The sequence below is a fragment of the Hordeum vulgare genome, chromosome 7H, assembly GCF_904849725.1.
Source record: "Hordeum vulgare subsp. vulgare chromosome 7H, MorexV3_pseudomolecules_assembly, whole genome shotgun sequence".
NCBI lineage: Eukaryota > Viridiplantae > Streptophyta > Magnoliopsida > Poales > Poaceae > Hordeum > Hordeum vulgare.
Genome location: NC_058524.1, coordinates 548460756 through 548470756, shown reverse-complemented (window position 1 = coordinate 548470756; position 10001 = coordinate 548460756).

Here is a 10001-nt window from a genome sequence, read left to right as displayed (position 1 = left end):
AGCACCACTCCACCTCACAATAGAGCTATGCACATCCCCTCAGAGGACATCGGGAGGGACTTCTTCCCTGTCTCCGACCGCCACGATTAGCTTAGGTTTCTGGCAAAATTTGCTCAGGTGAGCATGCCTCCGCAGCCCTAGCTTGTCCAGTAGACTCCTTGGGCACCCGCACTTCTAAACCCCGCCCCAATTCGATGGTTGCATGCCTCTCCGACAAGATCGACCTGCACCCGAAGCCGCCATCTATCAGAGTGGAAGTCAACGTCAACATGGTGCTTGCCGATGACCCCTTCCAACCCCACCGTCACAAAAGACCCGTGTAAGTGTGCCTCTCCCCTCCCCTCTCTGGTTCGCAGCACACCGTCGCCGGCACATCGCGAGCTATCTCCCACCGGCGTGGGATTCAAACCTGACAGTGGTGGCCCACTGTCAGGATTCTATCTTTTTTGAATCGTTTTCCAGAGGCGCCTTTTCCCAAAATGCGCTTTCCCTTTTGGCTTGTGTATTTTCATCGAGGCTTTTTCTTCTTTTCCAGTCTGCCCCTTGGGTAACTTTCTGTTTATGAGATAAAGGTCCCTGATTTCATTTTCTTTATAACTTTTAAACTAAAAAGGTTTTTGAGTTGATTATTTTTCTAAAAAAATATTATATTGTCTAGTTTGTTGTGTTAGTTATTTAAAAATATTTGAGATAACTTTTATACACTCTTGGTATCTACGTTAGAATTCGATGTTATGTGATGTAGATACCAAAGGAGGAGACGTTGTCGTCAACTTCGCCGAGTTAGACTCCAACTTCGTAGACCCAGGAAAACATGTTTGAAAATTTGATGTGATGTTTGCTGACATGGTTGCTTGATAAATTTGATGCATAAGAATTAACGGCATGCGATGTGTTATGATTTCATGCATGGTTAAGTTAATAACTTGTGAAATGGTGAGAGGCCCATGGACACCCTAGTCACGTGGGATGTGATAAGTTGTGTCCTGATCATGTCGAATGCATGACAGTATGTGAGAAAAATTAACACCCCCAGTATCGACATAGATCAAGTCTTGTCAGTGTGTCACCCTACTTTTCATGTTGCCACACGTCTTTCCCAAAGGGAATACGATTGAGTAGGTCATAATCTTAACTCCATGTGCACACCAAGTAGAGGGACCGGATGAAGGTTCCATGGCCCTGGAATAATGCCAGTCATCCGGTAGAGGGGCATGGGTGTTTCCGGTCTAGGACCGAGAGGGGGCACCCCTTGTAGCGCACGGTATAAATTTGATCCCATGATATTCGAGGATGTTGGCCTCCACATCTTATAGTTTTCCCTGGAAGCATAGTTCGGGTGATTCTGGACCTCGCTGGGTAAATATGAGTGTGTGCTGGTTTTCTTCGCTTACTTCTAAAATGCCATACACGGGATTAGTCCTTGTGGCTATCGAAACACGTTGGTTGTGGGTAAAGATTACACCGTTTGCAGAGTCAAAACTATTCGAGTAGCCGCATCCACGGTCAAGGATGACTCATTGATAGGTCAAGCGTCAGTCTTCATGTCGGTCTGTGGGGAACAAGATATTACTTATGAAAGTCTTACTTTTGATTATATGATTGTGATGTTTGAAAATAGTCGGATGAAACCTTTGTTATGTTGAGTATCCTGAAGGTTGGTTATACCGCCCAGATATTCACTTGTTTTATTATGCCCTGTATGTGGTGTTCCTCGGACGCCTGACTACGGCCAGTTATTTATTTTGTTATGCCCTTTTCATGGTGTCGCTGAGACGCCATACTACGGGCAGTTATTTATTTTGTTATTCCCTATCTGTGGTGTCGCTAAGACGCACGAGTGCGGCCAGCTATTTATTTTGTTATGCCCTTTCCATGTTGTAACTGAGATGCTCAACTATATCTAGTTATTTATTTTATTATACCGTTTCAGGTTTATAGTACCAAACGAGGTCCAATTGTCACGAAACTTTAATATGATTTTTTCTAGACCAAAAGTAGACCTCAAAGCTTTGGGAGGAGACCAGATGCCTCACGAGGGAGGCACGAGCTGTTGGGGTAACGTAGTAAAATTCAAAATTTTCCTACGCCATACAAGGATCTATCTATGGAGAGACCAGCAACGAGAGAGGTTCTAGAGCATCTTCATACCTTTGAAGATTGCTAAGCGGAAGGGCTACTATGAAAACGGTCGATGGAGTCGTACTCGTAGCGATTCAGATCGCAGTCGGTTCCGATCTATGTGCCGAATCACGGCACCTCCGCGTTCAACACACGTACAGCCCGGTGATGTCTCCCACGCCTTGATCCAGCAAGGAGGAGGGAGAGGTTGACGGAGAGCTCCGGCATCACGACAGCGTGGTGGCGATGGAGCTACAAGGTCTCCCGGCAGGGCTTCGCCAAGCACCGTGGGAGAGGAGAAAGAGGAGAAGCAGGGTTGCGCCGAGAGAGAGATTTCGTGTGTCTCAAATCAGCCAAAACCTCCACTATATATAGAGGAAGAGGGAGGGGTGCCCCCTTTAGAGTTCCCCCCCCCCAAAGGGTGCAGCAGCCCCATCTAGGGCTGGTGGTGGCGGCGAGGGCAAGAGAGAGGGGGTGGCGCACCCCAGATGGGCCTGAGGCCCATCTGCACTAGGGTTTCCCCCCTTCCCTCTCTTGTGGCGCCTTGGGCTTACGTGGGAGGCGCACCAACCCACTCTGGGTTGGTTCCCTTCCACCTCTTGGCCCATACAAGCCTTTGGGGCTAGTGGCCCCTCCCGGTGGACCCCCGAAACCCTTTCGGTGGTCCCAGTACATTACCGGTGTCGCCCGAAACAATTCCGGCGACCAAATCCTCACTTCCTATATTTAATTATTTACCTCCGGACTATTCCGGAGCTCCTCGTGACGTTTGGGATCGCATTAGGGACTCTAAACAACCTTCGGTAACCTTGTATAACAATTCCCTATAACCCTAGCGTCATCGAACCTTAAGTGTGTAGACCCTACGGGTTCGGGAGGCATGCAGACATGACCGAGACAACTCTCCGGCCAATAACCATTAGCGGGGTCTGGATACCCATGGTGGCTCCCGCATGTTCCATGATGATCTCATCGGATGAACCACGATGTCAAGGATTCAATCAATTCCCTTTGTCTACCGGTATAGAACTTGCCCGAGATTCGATCGTCGGTATCCCTATACCTTGTTCAATCTCGTTACCGGCAAGTCTCTTTACTCGTTCCGTAGCACATCATCTCGTGGCTAACTTCTTAGTCACACTAAGCTCATTATGATGATGTTCTACCTAGTGGGCCCATAGATACCTCTGTGTCATACGGAGTGACAAATCCCGGTCTCGATTCGTACCAACTCAACAGATACTTTCGGAGATACCCGTAGTGCACCTTTATAGTCACCCAGTTACGTTGTGACGTTTGATACACCCAAAGCACTCCTACGGTATCCGGGAGTTGCACAATCTCACGGTAGAAGGAAAAGATACTTGACATTAGAAATGCTTTAGCATGCGAACAACACGATCTAGTGCTATGCTTAGGATTGGGTCTTGTCCATCACATCATTCTCCTAATGATGTGATCCCGTTATCAATGACATCCAATGTCCATGATCAGGAAACCATGATCATCTATTGATCAACGAGCTAGCCAACTAGAGGCTTGCTAGGGACACATTGTGATCTATTTATCCATACATGTATTACTATTTCCTGTTAATACAATTATTGCATGAACAATAGACGATTATCATGAACAAGGAAATATGATAATAATCATTTTATTATTGCCTCTAGGGCATATTTCCAATAGTCTCCCACTTGTACTAGAGTCAATAATCTAGTTCACATCACTATGTGATTGCAATGAATTCAACTCCCATACAGTTCTGGGGTTTGATCATGTCTTGCTTGTGAGAGAGGTTTATGGTCAATTGGTATGAACCTTTCAGATCCGTGTGTGCTTTACAAATCTCTATGTCATCCTATAGATGCTACTACGCCCCATCTGGAACCATTCCAAATGATTGCTCCACTATACGAATCCGGTTTACTACTCATAGTCCTTCGGATTAGTGATAAAGCTTGCATCGATGTAACTCCTTTACGACGAACTCTTTAATCACCTCCATAATTGAGAAAAAATCCTTAGTCCATTAGTTACTAAGGATAACTTCGACCGCTGTCCAGTGATCCATTCCTGGATCACTCTTGTACCCCATGACTGACTCATGGCAAGGCACGCTTTAGGTGCGGTACACAGCATAGCATACTTACAGAGCCTATGGCTGAAACATAGGGGATAGCATTCGTATTTTCTCTTTCTTCTTCCATGGTCGTGCTTTGAGTCCTACTCAAATTTACACCTTACAACATAGCAAGAACTCCTTCTTCGCTGATCTATTTTGAACTCCTTCAAAAACTTGTCAAGGCATGCATTTCATTGAAATTTCCATTAAGCACTTTGGTCTATCTTTATAGATCTTGATGCTCAACTATCAAGTAGCTACATCTAGGTTTTCCTTTGAAAAAACTCCTTTCAAACAACCATTTATGCTTTGCAGAAATTCTATATTATTTCCGATCAACAATATGTCAACCACATATATTCATCAGAAATTATGTAGTGCTCCCACTCACTTCTTTGGAAATACAAGTTTCTTATAAACTTTATAAAACCAAAAACTTTGATCACCTCATCAAAGTGTATATTCCAACTCCGAGATGCTTGCTCCAGTCCATAGAAGGATCACTGGAGCTTTGCATACTTGTTAGCACCCTTTAGGATCGACAAAATCTTCTGGTTGTATCACATACAACCTTTCCTCAAGGAAACCGTCGAGCAAACAATATTTTTTACATCTTATCTGCAAGATTTCATAAATGATGCAGCAACTGCTAACATAATTCCAATAGACTTTCAGCATCGCTACGAGTGAGAAAGTCTCATTGTAGTCAACTCTTTGAACTTTGTCGGAAACATCTTCGCGACAAGTCGAGCTTTCTTAATGGTAACTTTTCACCATCACCGTATGTCTTCCTTTTAAAGATCCATTCATAGTCAATAGTCTTATGTCCATCAACTGATTCTTCCAAAGTCTATACTTTGTTTTCATACATGGATCCTCTCTCGGATTTCATGGCCTCCAGCCATTTGTCGGAATCCGAGCCCACCATCGCTTCTCCATAGCTCGTAGGTTCATTGTTGTACAACAACATGACTTTCAAGACAGGGTTACTGCACCACTCTGTAGCAGTAGTACGTGACCTTGTCGACCTACGAGGTTTCTAGTAACTTGATCTGAAGTCTCATGATCACTATCATTAGCTTCCACTTCAATTGGTGTAGACGCCACAGGAACAACTTCCTACGCCCTGCTACACACACACTGGTTGAAGTGATGGTTCACATAACCTCATCAAATTTCCACCAAAACTCCCACTCAATTCTTTCGAGATAAACCTTTCCTCGAGAAAGGACCCGTTTCTAGAAACAAACACATTTGCTTCCGGATCTGAGATAGGAGGTATATCCAAATGTTTTGGGTGTCCTATGAAGATGCATTTATCCGCTTTGGGTTCGAGCTTATCCGGCTGAAACTCTTTCACATAAGCATCGCAACCCCAAACTCTTATGAAATGACAGCTTAGGTTTCTCTAAACCATAGTTCATATGGTGTCATCTTAACGGAATTACGTGGTGCCCTATTTAAAGTGAATGTGGTTGTCTCTAATTCCTAACCCATAAACGATAGTGGTAATTTGATAAGAAATATCATATTAGGCACTATGTCTAATAGTGCACGATTATGACATATGGACACACCATCAGACTATGGTGTTCTAGGTGGCATGAGTTGTGAAACATTTTTCACGTGAAACACTTTTCACCTTGTCTTAAACGTTTACCAAACTCGTAACTCAGATATATATGTTTACCTCCACGATCACATCGTAGACATATTATCCTCTTGTCACGATGATCTTCAACTTCACTCTGAAATTACTTGAACCTTTTTCAATAATTCAGACATGTGTTTCATCAAGTAAATACACTAGTATTTACTCAAATCATTTCTGAAGTAAGAACATAATGATATCCACTGTGTGCCTTAGTACTCATGGGACTGCACACATCAAAATGTATTACTTCCAACAAGTTACATTCTTGTTCCATCTCACTGGAAAAAGAGGTCTTCAGTCATCTTGCCCATGTGCTAAGATTTGCATGTCTCAAGTGATTCAAAAATCAAGTGAGACAAATGATCCATCCGCATGGAGTTTCTTCATGCGTTTATATCAACACGCATGGTTTGCATGTCTCAAACGTTTCAAAAAATGAGTGAGTACAAAGATCCATCAGCATGGAGCTTTTTCATGCATTTTATACCAATATGACTCAAGCAGCAGTGCCACAAGGAAGTGGTACTATCATTACTACTTTGTATCTTTTGGCAACAATATTACGAACATGTGTATCACTACGATCGAGATTCGATAAACCATTCATTCTAGGTGCAAGACCATTGAAGGTATCATTCAAGTAAACAGAATAACCATTATTCTATTTAGATGAATAATCATATTTGACATTAACATAATCCAATCATGTCTATGCTCAACGCAAACACCAAATAACAATTATTTAGGTTTAACACTAATCTCGATGGTAGAGGGAGCGTGCGATGTTTGATCATATCAACCTTGGAAACACTTCCAACACACATCGTCACCTCGCCTTTAGCTAGTCTCCATTTAATCCGTAGCTTTCATTTCGAGTTGCTAACACTTAGCAATCGAACCGGTATCTAATACCCTGGTGCTACTAGGAGTACTAGTAAAGTACACACCAATATCATGTATATCCAATATTCTTCTTGTTCACTTTGCCATCCTTCTTATCTACCAAGTGTCTAGAGTAGTTCCTCTTCAGTGACTGTTCCCCTCATTACAGAAGCACCTAGTCTCGGGTTTGGGTTCAACCTTGGGTCTCTTCACTATAGCAGCAACTGGTTTGCGTTTAATGAAGTATCCCTTCATGCCCTTTCCCTTCTTGAAACTAGCGGTTTCACAAACCATCAACAATTGATGCTCGTATTCAATTTCTACTTCTGCGGTGTCAAACATTGTGAATGGCTCAAGGATCATCATATCCATCCTTGATGTGCTATAGTTCATCACGAAGATTTAGTAGCTTGGTGTCAGTGACTTTGGAGAACTATCACTGTCTCATCTGGAAGATCAACTCCCACTCGATTCAAGCGATTGTAGTACTCAGACAATCTGAGCACATGCTCAATGATTGAGCTCTTCTCTTTTACTTTGCGGACAAAGAATCTTGTCGGAGGTCGCATACCTCTCAACAAGGGCACGAGCATGAAATCCCAATTTCATCTCTTGGATCATCGCGTATGTCCCGCGACGTTCGAAACGTCCTTAATGCCTTAATTCTAAGTCATTCAAGCAATATGCACTGAACTATCATGTAGTTATCAAAAAGGTGTATGTCGGATGTTCACAACATCCACAGATCACGCTTGGGGTTCAGCACACAGAGTGGTGCATTAAGGACATAAGCATTATGTTTAGCAATGAGGACAATCCTCAGTTAACGGACCGAGTCCGCACAATTGCTACTTCTATCTTTCAACCATATTTTCTCTAGGAACATATCAAATATCGTAGAGCTATAGCGTAAGTTACAACATAATTTGCAAATACCTATTTGACTATGTTCATGATAATTAAGTTCATCTAATGAACTCCCACTTAGATCGACATCCCTCTAGTCATCCAAGTGTTACACGATCCACGTTGACTAGCCCATGTCCGATCATCACGTGAGACGGACTAGTCATCAATGGTGAGCATCTCCATGCTGATCGTATCAACCATACGACTCATGTTCGACCTTTCGGTCTCCCGTGTTCGAGGCCATGTCTGTACATGCTAGGCTCATCGAGTCAACCTAAGTGTTCTGCGTGTGTAAACTGGCTTACACCCGTTGTATGCAAACGTTAGAATCTATCACACCCCGATCATCACGTGGTGCTTTGAGACAACGATCCTTCGCAACGGTGCACACTTAGGGGAATACTTTCTCGAAATTTTCATGAGGGATCATCTTATCTTTATTACCATCGTTCTAAGCAATAAGATGTAAAACATGATAAACATCACATGCAATCATATAGTGACATGATATGGCCATTATCATCTTGCTCCTTTGATCACCATCTTCGGGGCACCATGATCATCATCGTCACCGGAATGACACCATGACCTCCATCATCATGATCTCCATCATTGTGTCTTCGTGAAGTCGTCACGCCAATCTATTACTTCTACTACTATAGCTAGCGTTTAGCAACAAAGTAAAGTAATCAACATGGCATTGCATCTCATACAATAAATTAAGACAACTCCTATGGTTCATGTCGGTTGTCATACTCATCGACATGCAAGTCGTGAAACCTATTACAAGAACATGATCAATCTCATACATCACATATGCAACATCACATCCTTTTGGCCATATCACATCACATAGCATACCCTGCAAAAACAAGTTAGACGTCCTCTAATTGTTGTTGCAAGTTTTACGTGGCTGATTTGGGTTTCTAGCAAGAACGTTTCTTACCTACGTGACAGCCACAACGTTGATATGCCAATGCTATTTACCCTTCATAAGGACCCTTTTCATTGAATCCGATCCGACTAAAGTGGGAGAGACAGACACCCGCTAGCCACCTTATGCAACAAGTGCATGTCTGTTGGTGGAACCATTCTCACGTAAGAGTACGTGTAAAGTCGGTCCGGGCCGCTTCATCCCACGATGCCGCCGAATCAAGATAAGACTAGTAACGGCAAGAAATTGACAAAATCAGTGCCCACAACTTTTGTGTTCTACTCGTGCATAGAATCTACGCATAGAACCTTGGCTCGGATGCCACTGTTGGGGTAACGTAGTAAATTCAAAAAATTTCTACGCCATACAAGGATCTATCTATGGAGAGACCAGCAACGAGAGAGGTTCTAGAGCATCTTCATACCTTTGAAGATTGCTAAGCGGAAGCGTTACTACGAACGCGGCCGATGGAGTCGTACTCGCAACGATTCAGGTCGCAGTCGGTTCCGATCTATGTGCCGAATCACGGCACCTCCGTGTTCAACACATGTACAGCCCGGTGACGTCTCCCACGCCTTGATCCAGCAAGGAGGAGGGACAGGTTGAGGGAGAGCTCCGGCATCACGACGGCGTGGTGGCGGTGGAGCTACGAGGTCTTCCGGCACGGCTTCGCCAAGCACCGTGGGAGAGGAGAAAGAGGAGAAGCAGGGCTGCGCCGAGAGAGAGATTTCGTGTGTCTCAAATCAGCCAAAACCTCCACTATATATAGGGGAAGAGGGAGGGGCGCCCCCTTTAGGGTTCCCACCCCCAAAGGGTGCGGCAGCCCCATCTAGGGCTGGTGGTCGGGCCAGGGCAAGAGAGAGGGGGGTGGCGCACCCCAGATGGGCCTTAGGGTTTCCCCCCTTCCCTCTCTTGTGGCGCCTTGGGCCTAGGTGGGAGGCGCACCAGCCCACTCTGGGCTGGTTCCCTTCCACCTTTTGGCCCATGCTAGCTTTTGGGGCTGGTGGCCCCTCCCGGTGGACCCCCGAAACCCTTTCGGTGGTCCCGGTACATTACCGGTGTCGCCCGAAACAATTCCTCACTTTCTATATATAATTTTTTACCTCCGAACTATTCCGGAGCTCCTCGTGACGTCCGGGATCTCATCCGGGACTTCGAACAACCTTCTAACCTCGTATAACAATTCCCTATAACCCTAGCGTCATCGAACCTTAAGTGTGTAGACCCTACGGGTTCGGGAGGCATGCAGACATGACCGGGACACCTCTCCAGCCAATAACCATCAGCGGGGTCTGGATACCCATGGTGGCTCCCGCATGTTCCACGATGATCTCATCGGATAAACCACGATGTCAAGGATTCAATCAATCCCGTAT